Below are 19,300 nucleotides of genomic sequence, written 5' to 3'. Positions count from 1 at the left end.
TTTTTGAAATATTTTGAAGGGCTTGTATATAAATCAATTATTGTTACATATGTACCAAAGATTTGACAACTGATGTATATATAAATATTGTTTGCATGTTCATCTGTGTTTTGGGGGCAAATTGAGACCCTCTTTCATCCTGTACTGGTACTACTATATATACATATATTTATTTATGTGTTATTATGAGGCTATTCCACAAAATGACTTACCTAGAATAAAGCATACCAAAAAATATTTTCATTATATTTTACAGTTTATTTTGACTAAAATAAAAAAAAAACCCAGGTATTCTGTGTTGGCTTGTGGTGTTTTCTTCTACTTTAAGTTTCTAGCGATCCTTTATGATAAAATGAAGATTATTCGCCAGACATAGATTGTATGTACATTTGAAAAATAACATTTAGATAAAACTATACACATTTGATAACCATAAAAGTTAGGGGTAGAGAATAGGGATCAGAGCAGGTTCTGCTATCCTACTCTGTATTACAAGCAACAACTTGCTGTGGCAATCGAATCCAATATATGACTGTACATGGATAAAAAATAAAGCCTTGCGTCATACCAGTCGGAGGTTTAGAAAGCTATGAAACCAGGTTAATTTAACCAACTATTTTCTTCGGAAAATGCCTATTCCAAGTCAGGAATATGGCAGTTGTTTTCCATTCGTTCCGTTGGTTGATAGTCGAGCGTTTGATTTTGTCAGGTTTTATATGGACTTCCCCATTTTTAGCTCACCTGGCCCAAAGGGCCAAGTGAGCTTTTCTCATCACTTGGCGTCCGTCGTCCGTCGTCGTCGTCTCGTCCGTCGTCGTCGTCCGTCGTCGTTAACTTTTACAAAAATCTTCTCCTCTGAAACTACTTGGCCAAATTACACCAAACTTGGCCACAATCATCATTGGGGTATCTAGTTTAAAAAATGTGTCCGGTGACCCGGCCAACCGACCAAGATGGCCGCCATGGTTAAAAATAGAACATAGGGGTAAAATGTAGATTTTGGCTTATATCTCTGAAACCAAAGCAGTTAGAGCAAATCTGACAAGAGGTAAAATTGTTTATTAGGTCAAGATCTATCTGCCCTGAAATTTTCAGATGAATCGGACATTCTGTTGTTGGGTTGCTGCCCCTGAATTGGTAATTTTAAGGAAATTTTGCCGTTTTTGGTTATTATCTTGAATATTATTATAGATAAAGATAAACTGTAAACAGCAATAATGTTCAGCAGAGTAAGATCTACAAATAAGTCATCTTGACCAAAATGGTCAGTTGACCCCTTAAGGAGTTATTGCCCTTTATAGTCAATTTTTAACCATTTTTCGTAAATTTTTGTGATCTTTTACAAAAATCTTCTCTGAAACTTCTAAGACAAATTTAACCAAACTTGTCCACAATCATCATTAGGGTATCTAGTTTAAAAAATGTGTCCGATGACCCCTCCCGCGAACCAAGATGGCCGACATGGCTAAAAAATAGTACATAGGGTAAAATGCAGTTTTTGGCTCATATCTCTGAAACCAAAGCATTTAGAGCAAATCTGACTGAAAAAAAATTGTTCATTAGGTCAAGATCTATCTGCCCTGAAATTTTCAGACCAATCAGGCAACACGTTGTTGGGTTGCTGCCCCTGAATTGATAATTTTAAGAAAATTTTGACGTTTTTGGTTATTATCTTGAATATTATTATAGATAGAGATAAACTGTAAACAGCAATAACGTTCAGCAAAGAAAGATCTACAAATAAATCATCTTGACCAAAATGGTCAGTTGACCCCTAAAGGAGTTATTGCCCTTTATAGTCAATTTTTAACCATTTTTCGTAAATTTTTGTGATCTTTTACAACAAGAGTGCATACGCTGAAATGTCTCGCCTTCTTTACTAATCATTGATATTATGTTGATAGTCCTAAATATAAAGCTTTATTACAACTGTCACATAAACTTAACATTAACCAAGTAAACTCAACATTGACCAATGAACAATGAAAATGAGGTCAAGATCAGATGAACCATGCTAGGCAGGATATACAGCTAACAATTCTTCCATACAACAAATATAGTTGACCGATTGCTTATTGTTTAAGAAAAACAGACCAAACACAAAAACTCAACACTGAGCAATGAACCTTGAAAATGAGGTCAAGGTTAAATAAAACCTGCGTGACTGACATATAGATCATAAAATATTTCCATACACCAAATATAGTTGAACTATTGCATATAGTATTAGGAAAAAAGACCAAAAGTCAAAAACTTAACTTTGACCACTGAACCATGAAAATGAGGTCAAGGTCAGATGACACCTGCCAGCTAGACATGTACACCTTACAATCATTCCATACACCAAATATAGTAGACCTATTGCATACAGTATAAGAAAAACAGACCAAAACACAAAAACTTAACTATAACCACTGAACCATGAAAATGAGGTCAAGGTCAGATGACACCTGCCAGTTGGACATGTACACCTTACAGTCCTTCCATACACCGAATATACTAGACCTAATGCTTATAGTATCTGAGATATGGACTTGACCACGAAAACTTAACCTTGTTCACTGATCCATGAAATGAGGTCGAGGTCAAGTGAAAACTGTCTGATGGGCATGAGGACCTTGCAAGGTACGCACATACCAAATATAGTTATCCTATTACTTATAATAAGAGAGAATTTAACATTACAAAAAATCTTAACTTTTTTTTCAAGTAGTCACTGAACCATGAAAATGAGGTCAAGGACATTGGACATGTGACTGACGGAAACTTCGTAACATGAGGCATCCATATACAAAGTATGAAGCATCCACATGTTCCACCTTCTAAAATATAAAGATTTTAAAAAGTTAGCTAACGCCGCTGCCGCCGCCGCCGTCGCCGGATCACTATCCCTATGTCGAGCTTTCTGCGACAAAAGTCGCAGGCTCGACAAAAATCTTCTCCTCTGAAACTACGAAGACAAATTTAACCAAACTTGTCCACAATCATCATTAGGGTATCTAGTTTAAAAAATGTGTCCGATGACCCCGCCCGCGAACCAAGATGGCCGACATGGCTTAAATATAGTACATAGGGTAAAATGCAGTTTTTGGCTCATATCTCTGAAACCAAAGCATTTAGAGCAAATCTGACAATAAAAAATAGTTCATTAGGTCAAGATCTATCTGCCCTGAAATTTTCAGACCAATCAGGCAACACGTTGTTGGGTTGCTGCCCCTGAATTGGTAATTTTAAGAAAATTTTGCAGCTTTTGGTTATTATCTTGAATATTATTATAGATAGAGATAAACTGTAAACAGCAATAATGTACAGCAAAGTAAGATCTACAAATAAGTCAACACGACCAAAATTGTCAATGGACCCCTTAAGGAGTTATTGCCCTTTATAGTCAATTTTTTTTTACAATTTTCATAAATTTTGTAAATTTTTGTGAATTTTTACAAAATATTTTCCACTGTAACTACTGGGCCAAGTTCATTATAGATAGAGATAATTGTAAGCAGCAAGAATGTTCAGTAAAGTAAGATCTACAAACACATCACCATCACCAAAACACAATTTTGTCATGAATCCATCTGTGTCCTTTGTTTAATATGCACATAGACCAAGGTGAGCGACACAGGCTCTTTAGAGCCTCTAGTTTATTTTGTCTTAGAGTTCGGTATTTTTGTTAATAATTCTGACTATATATATAGCTTAGTGAAGCTTAACTTCAACTAAAGCTGACTGAACAAGGTAATTAGAAAAGCGAAAAACGATCCATATGAAATAAAAATTCAAAGTTAGAGGGAGTCTTGAGAACATTGAGTTGATACTATATGTCAATGCTTCACATTCAAACTTATCTGGTGCATTTTTCCAATGTCGTGGTCTGCTAAGATCAGACGAGCTGTCAAAAGCATTCGTGCTACAGAAGTTTTATCACCAGCGAAGGGACAATCTTTTCTGATTATTAAAGTGTTTTACGGATAACAAATCTTGAGTCAAAATATTCCCTCAAATTGGAGAAACGGTTGTGTTTAGATTAAGCCTGCATCAAAAAGTGTAAGTCTTTGTGACATTACAGTCACATAGATATAATCTGGGACAATTGTTAGTATAATAGTCCCAGATAAAACCAGCAGCTTGATATTTGACGTTAACAAAAACAGGGGCTGATTTGCATCCTTTCTTCAAAGTTCTAAGTACCGGAAAAGGACCATGAAAGTGAAAATTTGGCATTTTGGTTATCTGAAATTTGACAGTGTTAATAATCTGATTATTTTTGTTCATTCATTCTGGATTTGACCATAAACATTTGCAGTTTTAGGTACTGTACCGGCTATTAACTTTAAATGGTCTCAGAAAGACGCGGGGTTATGTCTGTGTTATATCTGTATACTATGTTTATGTTTAGTTTAATTTCCATGTAGGAGCTGGAGTTAATAGATTTTACAGAAAACGGGACCTTCTTATGAAACCTTTACTTGGACCAAAGAACCATGATTCAAAACACCCTATACATTTAACATAGTACCTGAGAAACTGACCAAATCATGAAAACTCAAGTTCAGATAAATCCTGTCAGACGGACGTGAACACTTTAAAATCATTTTAGTATATGATTATTGCTTATAGTGTGAGAGAAACAAAAAATACGACGATTACTGAACCATGAACACAAGGTCAAATTCAGACCATAAGGCAAATGTAAAACAGATATTGATTATCAAGCTATTTTATCTGCTGAAATATGAAGCTGTATCAGTGGCTGCCATGGGATTAGCATCCACATGTATTGTTATACGATCTTATACATGTACGTCTCAGCAGAGACAAAAAACACATACTAGATAACCAAAAGACAATTCAGCCCAAGTTTGATTGATATTGGTGTGTTTTTAGAGACGTTTGAAAAAAATGTACGACAATGCCATATGGACAACAATGACAGAGGCAAAGTGATGGCAATAACTCACATGGGCTATATGGCTAGGTGAAATGAAAAAAAGTTGGTGTGAAATAACAATATTATCATATTCCTTCAAGTGGAATCGAACTTCCACAATATTGGGATAAAAAGGAAGACCATCTATCACTGAATGTTTATCACACCAAATTAAAAATGTCTAAAGTTAGCTCTTGAAAGACTTTATTTTTGATAATTTAGGGATTTTTTTATATTTAGAAAAAAATTAAAGAGTGAGACTCATCAACTAAGAAAAATCTTCAGATTCCAAAGATCTAACATTTTGTATGGGATGTCCATTATCAAGAATAGCTGCTTTAAAACGCAATATTGAAATCATATGCACATTCCTGAAGTTTGCAAAAATGACTTGAATATTATCAGCTTTTTTGTTGTTATTGTTTGCAAATCTTTAAAAGCCGACAACTCAGAATAAAAATTTCCCTTTTTTCAGCCATTCATTTCATCACTTTTAAACCTTTTTCACAAAAATCTTCCTGAAATGTAGATTTCAGAAAACTTCCATTTGCAATTTTCATTTAATATCTATTTCCAAGGGGCCTCTGTTGCACTCCTGTAAAAATAGTTGGACCTTATAAAATAATATAACGCTAATATAATTTGAATGAATTTTCTTTAATTAACATTTCTAACGTATAACTTTGTCAATATAATGCTTAGCTGAGCGCATCTTGATACGACCGCAGAGGTAGAACCCTGAACAGTTGGGGCAAGTTTGGACACAATATTCAAGCTTGATACTGTCCGAATTTAGATTGTAATCAAATTTTTGACATAATATAGGTTTCTGACACAAAATAAATGTGGTCAAAGATCTTAAAAATTTGAAATGGGACATTTTATTTACCTAGAATGGTCTGATATCCAAAATCTAACAACATGGTTAGATTCAGCATATAAAAAACACCAAAGATTTAATTTTAGTTGAAATCAAACAATTTAAATTAATTTTGGACCCTTCAAACCTTAAAATGGACTAATTTGAAAACAGGGTCCAAAATAAAAAATCTAAATGCACAATAAGATTCAGCATATTATACAGCTGCAATAATACAGTTTTTGATGAAATCAAACAAATTTTAATTTTTGACCCTTTGGACCTCAATGTAGACCAATTTAAAAATGGGGCCCAATATCCAAAATAGTAATACAAGGTTAAAACCTCCAAAAATAAAAGACTTTAAATTAATCCCATTGAAATTGGTTAAAAGATTTGTATTTATTTTCAATTGAAGATTTCTTGCTATTGCGCAATACTGTGCTATTGCTCAATACTGTGCAATTGAAGATTTCTTGCTATTGCGCAATACTGTGCTTTTGTGCAATTGAAGATTTCTTGCTATTGCGCAATACTGTGCAATTGAAGATTTCTTGCTATTGCGCAATACTGTGCAATTGAAGATTTCTTGCTATTGCGCAATACTGTGCAATTGAAGATTTCTTGCTATTGCGCAATACTGTGCTATTGGGGAATACTGTGCTGTTGTGCAATACTGTGCAATTGAAGATTTCTTGAAACTTTTCAAAAAATTTGAAGAAAAAATTTATGAACCCCCAAATAAAATTGGAAAAAAATTATCCCCCCCAAACTTTTTGAATCCCCTCCTCGGGAGTAATTACCCCAAACTCAATCCCAGGCTTCCCTTTGTGATATGGAACCTTGTGGTACAAGTTCCAAATGTTTTTGGCCACTTTTTGGCCCCTAATTCCTAAACTTTTGGTACCATAACCCCCAATCAATCCCAACCTTCCTTTTGTGGTATTGAACCTTCTATTAAAATTTCATAGAGATCCATTCACTTAAACTAAAGTTATTGTCCGGAAACCAAATGTGTCTTCGGACGACGACGACATAGCATTATACGAACGCAAAAAATTTTTTGCGGTCGTATAAAAATAGTTGATCTGCACTGATTTTCAACTTTTTAAAGTTTTATTGCAAACAAATGAAACTTTCCGGCAGAGTCATCTATTGTTCAATCTCTGTAAACTTTTGTCAGTTATATTGTCCTACTGTATAAATACAATAGGTATTGTTCTCTGTGTAGTTGTAACTGTTTATTTCCTGGGACCTTTAAATTTCTTCTAAGAGAAATCCATCACTCATTGATTAATTTACTTGAGTGAAAAAATTATCTTCTAAAAGATGAAAATACATGTTTTAACTCACAAAACTGCAATTGATGTTGTATTTATTCAATATCAATAATATATTTTCCATCTGTTCAATGTAAAAAGTGATTCAAACATTAAAAGTTGATTTCTGACAACATTTTCAACATTGTTCCTATTGAATTTTTTTTTTTTTTTGTGTTTTACAAATAAAAACTGGAAAATGACAATGTTTAAATTAAAGCCTTGGATTTCTCTTAGAAGAAATTTAAAGGTCCCAGTGAATAAACTACACAGAGAACAACAGCTATTGTATTTATTCAATAGGACAATAGAACTGACAAAAGTTTAAAATAGATTGAACAATAGATGCCTCTGTAGAAAAGTTTCATTTGGTTCATAATAATTGAAAATAAAAAAAAAATATAAAAGGTTCTGTGCAACCCTGTCTCTCGCCTGCGATTAATGCTGTCAATGTAAAAGTGTAATGTTGACTGTAAAAAGTTAGTCCATTTATCAGTAAAATACAGAATTTAAAAAAATCAAAATTTGTTTTTAGATGGTATTTCTTGATCCTGAAGATTACCTTCTGTCCAAGTTTCAGAAAAATCTATACAGGTTTAAAAATTTATCATCTCCAAAAAAATTCATCCTAGACTGTCTGTAAAAGTTAACTAGAAAACTAAGTCCATCTATCACAAAAATACTGAAAATGAAAAAAACATATTTTCGAAAGTTTGCTTAAGACATTGTCTCTTAATCATATAAAAGTTTAATAAAATTCTATGAATTTTTAAAAAAGTAGTTGATGTGTAACAAACTTTAACCCAGACCGTACCAACATAAACCAAGCCAAACACTAGGGGATAATTCAGGTGCTCCAGAATGGTAATCTTGTGCTGCTCAGCTAAAGGCATCCATCCCCTCATGTTGATATTGGTAAGTAAAAATCCAGTGACAAGTTGCATTTGATGATGTCACAATCAAGGAAAAGAGGATGGGATTGTGGCTTTGATAAGTGAAACATATCCAGTCATCTGTGACCCAAATATTCTAATGAAAGTCAATAAAATCTTACAATAATATGTCATCAATTTAAGCATTTAATGCCCTTGGCTGAATAGCTTCCCTGTTAGCAACAACTCCCCCATCAAGAAAACCATGATTAGAATATAAGTCCTAGAATAATGTGACAGATGATGTTACTACCAGTACATTGAAATGGAAAGTTCACAATGGGAAAATTGAAATCATTTCTTTTGTTGTACAGTTCAGATCTGTCAATTTCTAGATACATGTGTACTATTGATTAATTTTGGTGAGTACCAATTTTTGAGGATATTTGATTTCATGGTTTTACAAAAGTCTGGATACAAACCTATAGAAAGTTTGTGCAATGTTGAATACTTCAATTCGTTGTTCACCTGTACTCATGAAATCCACAAAAATTTATATCCCATGAATAATTATGAATCTACAGTAAAAGTCAAGATATGAAGCAGACTTTACTTTATCCCAGCTGTTATCCTTAAATGGGAGAGATGAGAAAAAATAGTCACCAAATATTCAGTGCAGTGGCGGATCCAGGGGGGGGGGGTTCCGATTTGGAACCCCCCTTTTTTTTGGCCGATCGATGCATTTGAATGGGAACATATGGTTGGAACCCCCCTTTATCCTGGGTTGGGAACCCCCTTTTAAAAATGGCTGGATCCGCCCCTGCAGTGAGAGGACATCAGAACATTCTTCTTGAGAAGCTTCTGTAAAAAGTATGCCTCATACAAATAAGGTTACAAGTACACAATAAGAGGAACACAGTTGGTTCCCATAAGCATGTTGACTGTCTGATGGAGGTAGTAGAAAACACACAAGGACTTTTCTAAATTTGGCTAGTCTTCCTTTTTATTGTAAGAATAACTTGCTGTACAAACTCACAAGAAATTCTGGGAGTTATGAGAAGTTATGGCAGTAGACTGTTGTGTTATAATATGATAAATGCAGCAGACAATGAGTAATCAACACTTCTTTATTAACAATAAAATATGTAAAAAAATGTTATCTTGGTGGTGATTTCTACAATAAAGACACTTCCATCTAATAAAATCTGTTGCTGAGGTAACATGATTATCCAAAGAGGTAATAATCTCATCATGTGTTATGCATACACAGCGTCTGAAAATATATTAAATTAGTGTTAATACTAATTAACAACACACTGTACATTAATTAACAACAGTAAGCTATGATTGTCAGTGAGAACAAAGTGGACATAAAGTGCTATAGGGTCATTATTGCTCCTGTTTTTTATTACTTTCATGTGGCTTAATCATGTTTGACTTTGCAATACGCAAACAAAGAAAAGCTTTTTAGATAACTTACACATTTTCTAAGTTTATGCAAAATGAAATTGAAATTGAATTTTTGCCCAATAAAATTTAAAAGTGTATTTAAATGAATGGTTTCTGTTGTGCATTTTGTAATTCATCCTGTAAAGATAAATGAAAGTAGTATTAAAGTAGTAGTGTTGTATGAAGTAGTAGTGTTGTATGAAAGTAGTAGTGTTGTATGAAGTAGTAGTGTTGTATGAAGTAGTAGTGTTGTATGAAGTAGTAGTGTTGTATGAAGTAGTAGTGTTGTATGAAAGTAGTAGTGTTGTATGAAGTAGTAGTGTAGTATGAAAGTTGTAGTGTTGTATGAAGTAGTAGTGTTGTATGAAGTAGTAGTGTTGTATGAAGTAGTAGTGTTGTATGAAGTAGTAGTGTTGTATGAAGTAGTAGTGTTGTATGAAGTAGTAGTGTTGTATGAAGTAGTAGTGTTGTATGAAGTAGTAGTGTAGTATGAAAGTAGTAGTGTTGTATGAAGTAGTAGTGTAGTATGAAGTAGTAGTGTTGTATGAAGTAGTAGTGTTGTATGAAAGTTGTAGTGTTGTATGAAGTAGTAGTGTAGTATGAAAGTTGTAGTGTTGTATGAAGTAGTAGTGTAGTATGAAAGTTGTAGTGTTGTATGAAGTAGTAGTGTAGTATGAAAGTTGTAGTGTTGTATGAAGTAGTAGTGTAGTATGAAAGTTGTAGTGTTGTATGAAGTAGTAGTGTAGTATGAAGTAGTAGTATTGTATGAAGTAGTAGTGTAGTATGAAAGTTGTAGTGTTGTATGAAGTAGTAGTGTAGTATGAAAGTTGTAGTGTTGTATGAAGTAGTAGTGTTGTATGAAGTAGTAGTGTTGTATGAAGTAGTAGTGTTGTATGAAAGTAGTAGTGTTGTATGAAGTAGTAGTGTAGTATGAAGTAGTAGTGTAGTATGAAAGTTGTAGTGTTGTATGAAGTAGTAGTGTTGTATGAAGTAGTAGTGTTGTATGAAGTAGTAGTGTAGTATGAAAGTTGTAGTGTTGTATGAAGTAGTAGTGTTGTATGAAGTAGTAGTGTTGTATGAAGTAGTAGTGTAGTATGAAAGTTGTAGTGGTGTATGAAGTAGTAGTGTAGTATGAAAGTTGTAGTGTTGTATGAAGTAGTAGTGTTGTATGAAAGTAGTAGTGTTGTATGAAGTAGTAGTGTTGTATGAAGTAGTAGTGTAGTATGAAAGTTGTAGTGTTGTATGAAGTAGTAGTGTTGTATGAAGTAGTAGTGTTGTATGAAGTAGTAGTGTAGTATGAAAGTTGTAGTGTTGTATGAAGTAGTAGTGTAGTATGAAAGTTGTAGTGTTGTATGAAGTAGTAGTATGAAAGTTGTAGTGTTGTATGAAGTAGTAGTGTAGTCGAAAGTTGTAGTGTTTTATGAAGTAGTAGTGTTGTATGAAAGTAGGAGTAGGAGTAATTCATCCTGTGAAGATAAATGAAAGTAGTAGTAAGAGTAATATATCTACAAAAGCATACATCCTGAGTATGTATAAACAAATAAAATGAAGCAATACGCCAAGGCAAATTCCTCACAATTCAAAATGATGCATTTTTAATTTCGTTCTTCAAACTAGCAGAATTTTCATAAATTCTCATACAATGTAGCCATGGAATACACCCTGAAACTGTATAAAAAATCTGTAGAATGCACACTGAATATATCTTCTTATAGCAACTATGGATAATATATAATGTATTCTTAAAAAAAGACAGTAGCTGGCCCCAGCAAGTCCCCAAAAGGTTTAAGTATCAGACTTATCATAACCAATGTTTAACTTACATGGCACCAAACAAACATCAATATGGCATAACTGATACCTCATTGAAATGATATTAAATACAAACAAAGACCTTCAAGGATTTGGACAAAAAGAGAGGCAGAAGATACCAAAGGGATAGTCAAACCAGGGGCGTAGCTACCTTTTTAATGAAGTGGAATCACAAACTAAGGCCCCCAGTAGGTCCAGGGCAAAGCCCTGGTAGGGGGGCCAGGGGGGCGAAGCCCCCCGGAAGCTCTGCATATATAGCGTTTCAAAACAATCAACCAAAATAAAACTTGGACATTTTTGTTGTGGTTTTTTGGTCAACTATTTGTTTAACTTCGAGTCGAATGAAGACTTAACATTGTCGCAAACAATAAACATAAACACAATACTATATGTGGAGTTTCTTTTAGCAAAACATCATGGATACCAAATACTTGGTGGACACATTCTCATATATTTTGCTTAACATATGTATTTAGATGTTTAAAAATTTTCTGGGTAAACTCTACAAGAGAGAGATGGGAATTTCCAATTTTACGTAGTTAGGAATATTCGAAGTTGAAATTAATGAACTTTTTCAGAGTAAATGGTACTTTGATCACGATCTTTTTCATGATCTGCATTTTTAATTAGCCACCTAATTAACAAATGCATATGCATTCGACCAGTTGTATGGCAATATCTAGATGATAACAGTGAAGATACGTGTAATAAAAGTTTGGTGTATCTTTCGAACAAGAATCAGCAGTTTAGTGTCCTACTCAGACAGACAGTTCTTTTTAAAACTGAATGACCTAATAGTCCAGTAAAACGAGTTAGAATTAACAATTTATTTAAAAGGTTTTACAATCAACCATTCGTATAGCCGGCCCATATAGAAACGACTTCGAATTATCGAATCTATATAAAAGATTTTTTTTGTAAAATAAATAAAAATGTAAAACATGTACTGGAAAATGTGTACCTTTTTTTTTATAATAACAGTAGTTCCAACTTCTCATCTCCTAGTATACGGAAACTATTGATTGATTGAATGGTTATTAATGTCCGGTAGCAGATATTACATGCACACAGGACGAGATATGTTGACGTGATGTGAAAATGAACTATTCGTGTTGTCAAGACCTACATATTTAGTCAATATTGAACTAGTTCACAAGGTAACAGTCATTATTCCCGGATCGATACGAGTTGAAGAGTCTTCATTCTAGTAAGATGAGTGCTTTGGGGCGAAGCGGAAAATAATAATTTTCAAGTCTTTTTGTTAACCCTAAAGGGATTATGTTTTTTTTTGGCACTCAAAGCGAGTATACGGTATGATTGTGGTACCAACAACTATGTAGCTGGTATTTTCTAAACAATGCCCGTAATATAAAAAGTTCCTCTAAGTTTACACCAGTTGTATGTATTTATCGTACACATACATGTCTTACAGGATTAAAAATTCCGCTGCATGTGTATTCCTCTTGCTTTTATTCTTTGTGTAGTTTTTAAAATGCATGCATAGAAATACCAATTCCTATATGTTAACTGTGTCTCTCACTCTCTCTCTCTCTTTTTTTTTTTTTGTGAAACGACGTGGATGCACGTGCTGCCGTGCCTCCGGGTAGCTACGCCCCTGCAAACTCATAAGTCAAAAACAAAATGACAATTCCACGGCAAAACAAAACAACAAAAAAAACGACTACAAGACTAATATAGCAAAATATGTATAATGTTTAAACCTGCTGCATTTTTATGCACCTGTCCTAAGTCAGGAGCCTGTTGTTCAGTGTTTGTCGTTTGTTGGTGTGGTTCATAGGTGTTTCCCGTTTCTTGTTTTTCATATAGATTAGACCGTTGGTTTTCCTGTTTGAATTGTTTTACACTAGTCATTTTGGTGCCCTTTATAGCTTGCTTTTTCGGTGTGAGCCAAGGCTTCGTGTTGAAGGCTTTAGCCTATAATTGTTAACTTTTTATACATTGTGCCTTGGATGGAGAGTTGTCTCATTGGCACTCATGCCACATCTTCTTATTTCTATAGGCAGTCTAGATTGCAATCAGCATCAACTATACTGTGTTTAATGTGTTCAAATATACCAACTTTATAAATGGACATTATAACGTTTATAATATCACGTTTCATGAGATTTAAAGATTTTAAACTGCGAAAAATTTGAGTTGAATTGTATCTTAAACAAGAAGATGACTACTTTTTTTAACAAATGAATTATATGGGTATGCTAAGGGATTGCTGATTCAGTCAAATAAAAAATGGAAAGTATAGCTAGTACAAAAAAAAAAAAGACTGTTAAACTTGTTGAATTATTTATCTTTGCCTTTTTTATTATTGTATAGAAACCATTTATTCATGTACATGTATTAATATTCAAAGAAACTGCAGAGGAAATGGAGACAACTTTAAATTAATGATTAAAACATCCGTTTTACTGATAAAATGTTATACAAGGTGTGTTTATGACAAATACTTTACCTGAGACAGGTAATATGTTAGGTATTTTACACCTTTATAACTTCTAATACAGATGCAGCATTTATTGTTCACATTTTTTCTTAAATTTTTGTACTATATTATTATACATATTTCAAATATTTAATGAAAAACTCACATTTAACTTGTAAACATAAACTTTGTTTATTTTGTTTATTTAAAAGAAACAATATACATTTACTATCTAATATTAAATACAGGTACTTTAAGTTACATAATGGTCAATGAAGAGACAACATTTAAAAGGTCAATAGAAATCTTACTCTGGTGTTCATCAAGTTTACAATCTATATAATTGTAAACTATATAACGCTGTAATTTGTACTTTGAGCTTTAAGCATAAAATTTACTTTGTAATAACAAAATATAATATTTAGTGAGAACTAATCTTCATGATCTTACAACACTACCCAGAGGGCCTTACAGCCATTGACCGAATTAGGTCAAAATTCACAAGTACTCTGTACATCAAAAATTTACTCAGATGTAACAAATAACATGTTGAAGAAAGACAGGGTTATAAAGGTGAACAGAAGTTACAACCACAACAATAGTATAAAATTACATTGAAGTATGACTTTATAATTAAACTGTTAACACAGATATAATTTTATGTCTGGCCTTTTTGTAATTTTGATAGTATATATTGCAGATGTTGAAATGAAAATGGTGGTATTTAGACATGTAAAGAAATGAAAAATGAAAATGCTTAGTGGTTCCCCTTAAACTGACCTAATCCCAAACTAATACATACATGTAAACTAAGCAAAAGTTTCAAAGTCAATAGACCATGACTGAGGGGGGTGAAGCCAAATAATCTTCATGGAAATGAGATGTGCCAACTTCATAATGATGCTTATACATACGCATACCAAATATCATTGACCTACCAATAGTGGTTCCCCATTAACTGACCTAATCACAAACTTTAACATGTAAACTAAGCAAAAGCAATAGCCCATGACAGAGGGGGCAGGGAAAATAATCTTCATGGGAATGAGATGTGCCCAATCTGATTAAAATACAGATCCAGTGTGTCTACACCTGCTTACAAGGATCTGAGAACGCTCCATTCTACTTTCTGTTTGAACGACATATCCGGATCCACGTGTATTGTTGTAATGATACACACTTTCACAAGTTTGGAGACCGACATTTCATTGGTTAATATAAAAGTTATCAGAACAGAAAGAATGACTGGGTGTTAACAGATCTTTGTACCAGGATCTGTATTTTAATCAAATTGAGATGTGCCAATTCTAATACAACTGCATACCAAATATCAGTGATTTGTGGTTCCCCATAAACTGACCTAATCACAAACTAATACATTGATGAAATTGCTGCTGAAAACAGCACACCTAAGTCTAGCTTAGTTGAGGCCAGACAAAAATAACACGAGAAAGGCTTTAAACACATAACTCAGTGCCAAGCTCAAAACAATTATCATGTGCAGAATGCAGACTGACTAAAGTCTGCTTATTCCATTAATCTAAGTATTCCATATCAAAATACATGTTGTTGGTTCGATCCCTGGCAGGGTAAAACCAAAGACTTTACGATTGGTATTTGCTGCTTCTCCGCTAAGCACGGGGCATTAAGGATTAAGAGCAAAGACTGGTCGGTTCAAAGCCAGAATAAAGTGTCCATGTAAGGTGACATGTATTCCTGTTAAAAAAATTGTCCACCTTCCTGTGCTCAGCTGCATTTGTGCCTTTTTCTGCAATTAAGCCTCTTTTAAATAAATGAAGAATGTGTCCATGGGACACAGATGCCCCCACTTGAAAATACACGTCAAATTCAGAAACTTTTCAATTTACAAAGGAAAATAACATGAAAGGCGAAAATGATGTCACCCAAATTCAAACTTAATCTGTGTTTGGAGGAAATAAGCATTGTGTAAGAGTTTCATAACACTTGGTTGACCACAGGAATAGATTACCTTAGCTGTATTAGGCAAAACTTTTAGGAATATTTGGTCCTCAATGCACTTCAACTTTGTACTTTATTTGGCAATTTTAACTTTTTTTTGATTCGAGCATCACTGATGAGTCTTTTGTAGACGAAACATGCGTCTGGCGTAAATACAAAATTTCAATCCTGGTATCTATGATGAGTTTTTTTGAGGCAAACTAAAGTTAGAGTGCAGAAATGGTAAATTTAGCAATTTTTCCATTTACAAAGGAACATAACCCTAGAACGGGGAAAGTGACCCCACCAACATTCAATCTTGATCTGTGTTGGGTGGTAATAAGGATTGTTTGTAAGTTTCAGAACATTTGGTTGAGGCAAACTACAGTTAGAGTGAGGAAACTGCAAATTTAGCAATTTTTTCATTTATAAAGGGACATAACTTAGGAACCGTGAAAGTGACACCACCAAAATTTGATTTTGATCTGTGTTTGGTGGTAATAAGCATTGTATATAAGTTTCATAACATTTGGTTGAGGCAAACTAAAGTTAGAGAACAGTAACTTATAATATTTGAGACGTAATGACGTAGACGGACAAGGGTAAAACTTAATGCCCCCTCAGCCACAGCGGGGGCATAAAAATCCATGAATCGCCCCTGTCCCAAGTCTGATTTTTGTGATACTTCGACTTTATAGTTTGTTATTGAATTGATCTGCTGTAAATAATCAAGCATTTGAAGCAATATGATGTTTTTTTTCCTGCCACTCTTAAGTCTATGGCTGCTATAGAAGATTATCAGACAGGCATGTGAATACTAATGACAATGAAAAAAAAAACTAGCGATCATATATTATATCCAAAGTAAATGTGGAAGACTAGACATATGGGCTTTTGTTACAGCAACAGTAATAGTTAGTTTACATAGACCACTTTTGTTCATATTGTTCCATCTTAAAATCATTTCTTTCAACTTTTAGGAAGCAGAAAGACAAAAGTAGACATATTTTCATTTCTGTAATTTCTACTCAACAAATTTTAATAGCAGTTCATATTTTATTTGAGAGTTTAAAAAGCAGAAATAAAAGTATATATGATTTAGTATACACAAAAATCATAGTCAATTACCACTTAATGGTATGGCACAGGAGGAGATCAGATACCAAGTGTCTTACATAATTATTAATGAAGATACTGTACATAACACATGCAATGAGTCTACCATCTGTTAAATATTACATATTTACACATAGTTAGTACAATATCATTAACAAAACAAGTAGCTAAACAATAACATTGCCGAAAAAGAAAAAAATAGTTTTAATTCATTTTTCAAATTTCATTTAGAAACCAGGATTATGATGAAATTTCAATCAATATATAGATGTCGTCATGTGTTAAAAAAAGCTTGCTTGTAAGCACGGATATACAGAACCCAATTTCGGGAACCTCATGAAAAAAAAATGGATATGGATTTCTCAAGTAATCATGCTCCAAGAAACTACAAATTCACAGCTCATATTTTTTTTTTTGAGTACTCACTACTGTAAATTAAGGAATTATTGCAAGGTTTTTATTAATGCTACCCGTATGAAATTATTAGGCGTATTACGCCTGGAAATAAGGCGTAAACCAGGCGTAAGTGGTAGTTACGTGTCTAGATCTAGGCGTAAGGGAGCAGGAAACGTAAATTTGTAGTCCTTACGGGCGTAGAAAAAAGTGGTAAACCTGGCGTAAATTGAAATAAGCAAGGCGTAAATTTTCGTACGGGTGTAAAACTGTTGGTATGGCGTAAATCATAATACCCATAATGCTTTGTTTAAAGGATCATGGGAATTTTTTTCAAAATTTGGCTCTTTGGTTTTAGTTTGCAAGATTGGACTTATGGCAGCTTCATACGTTCAGGGATAATCAGCTTGTTTTGTGCTTTTTGGAAGAATTTGAAATTGGAAATATGGAATCAAATTGATTAATAAAAATTGTGAAAAAAATGGAAAGTAAAACATGGTTAATAATAATTATGTGAGTAGATTAACTAAGTTATTAAGTTTTAAGTTCTAACAGTAATTTTGAAATCCCAAAACCTTTAACCTTGGATAATTATTCAACATTAAAATCTTTTACATGAAGTTAAATTGCAGTATTATCATTATGTTTTAAAGGGCATTAATTTATAAAAAACTTAGTTAATTAAAATGCTTAAGTTTTATTTCAAGAAAAATTAATTGTCATAATTCTTATTTAAACTTTAAACTTATTTGAGCCAGTGTCTGTCTAAAATGTATTTATTAATATATTAGCTTCTTCAATAGTTAATATTTCCAGTTTTATGTCAAACAATGAGAAATTAAAGCAACAGTACAGAAGTTTGTATTAAATACACAAAAGTACACAGCTAGGGTAATACACTGATTTGAAATAAGTGTAGTATTATGTAAGGATATTACACCTGGTTCATTTATTGAACAGGCGTACTCATTTGCATATTACGCCTGGTTTTCTCTGGACCAGGCGTACTCATTTAAATATTACGCCTAATTTTACGCCTGGTTTCCGCCTCAGTTACGCTTGGTTTCCGCCTGGTTGACGCCTGGACATGCATTCCTTAAACACTGCAATGACGCCAGGATAAAGTATGATTTTTACGCCTGGTTTCCGTGTCATATACGGGCGTCACAGTTCGTACAGGTAACAATGGGACTGGGTGAGAATCGCAATAATAAGAACTCACATTTTGAATTCGATACATATATCTGTAAGAAGATTTTTCTGAAATTAATCTTGCTTTTTTATCCATTCTTCAATAAACTGTTATCACAGAGATATGTCTCGACTTTTTGTAATTTTGATAATGCAAATGTTGAAATTAAAATAGCAATACTTTAACATGTAAGTTATGCAAATATTCAAAGTCAATGAACCATGACTGAAGGTACATGGCTAAACAATCTCCATCGAATGAGATGTGCCAATGCTAATACAACTGCATACCAAATACCATTGACTTATTATAAGTTGTTCCCTTTAAACAAACCTAAACACAAACATTAACTTGTAAACAATGTAAAAGTTTCAAAGTCAATGAACCATGATCAGGGGTGGGGCTATATAATCTCCATGGAAACAATACTTGCAAATGCAAATACATTTGCATACCAAATATCATTGACTTAACATTACCAGTTCATCTTAAACTGATCTAATCACAAACTAATACATGTAAACTAAGCAAAACTTTCAAAGTCAATAGACCATGACTGAGGGAGTGGGGCCAAATATTCTCCATGGAAATGAGATGTGCTAATGCTTATACAACTGAACACCAATTAACATTGGCCTACCACTAATGGTTCCCCTTGAACTGACCTAATCACAAACTAATACATGTTAACTTAGCAAAATTTTCAAAGTCTATAGACCATGACTAAGGGGGCAGAGCCAAATAATCTCCATGGAAATGAGATATGCCAATGCTTATACAACTGCATACCAAATATCATTGACCTTCCACTAGTGGTTCCCCATAAATTGACCTAATCACAAACTAATACATGTAAACTATGAAAAGTTTCAAAGTCAATAGACCTTGACTGAGGGGGCGGGGCCAAATAATCTCCATGGTAATGAGATGTGCCAATGCTAACACAACTGCATACCAAATAT

At 33.4% G+C, this 19,300-nt stretch overlaps 1 long non-coding RNA gene across 1 annotated transcript in view; it reads right to left on the bottom strand.

Moving 5' to 3' along the window:
• Nucleotides 1–9,085: 9,085 nt before the first annotated feature.
• The window catches only part of LOC127699000 (uncharacterized), a 58,789-nt gene continuing 48,574 nt past the window's right edge, over nt 9,086–19,300 (bottom strand). Inside the window, exon 3 of the long non-coding RNA XR_007980984.1 lies at nt 9,086–9,250. This is a non-coding gene — a long non-coding RNA (uncharacterized LOC127699000). The remainder of the gene's footprint in view (nt 9,251–19,300) is intronic.

The sequence above is a fragment of the Mytilus californianus genome, unplaced genomic scaffold, assembly GCF_021869535.1.
Source record: "Mytilus californianus isolate M0D057914Y unplaced genomic scaffold, xbMytCali1.0.p SCAF_4, whole genome shotgun sequence".
NCBI classification, from domain to species: Eukaryota; Metazoa; Mollusca; class Bivalvia; order Mytilida; family Mytilidae; genus Mytilus; species Mytilus californianus.
The sequence above is the reverse complement of the archived record's forward strand: the minus strand, read 5'-3'. Positions and strand labels throughout refer to the sequence as shown.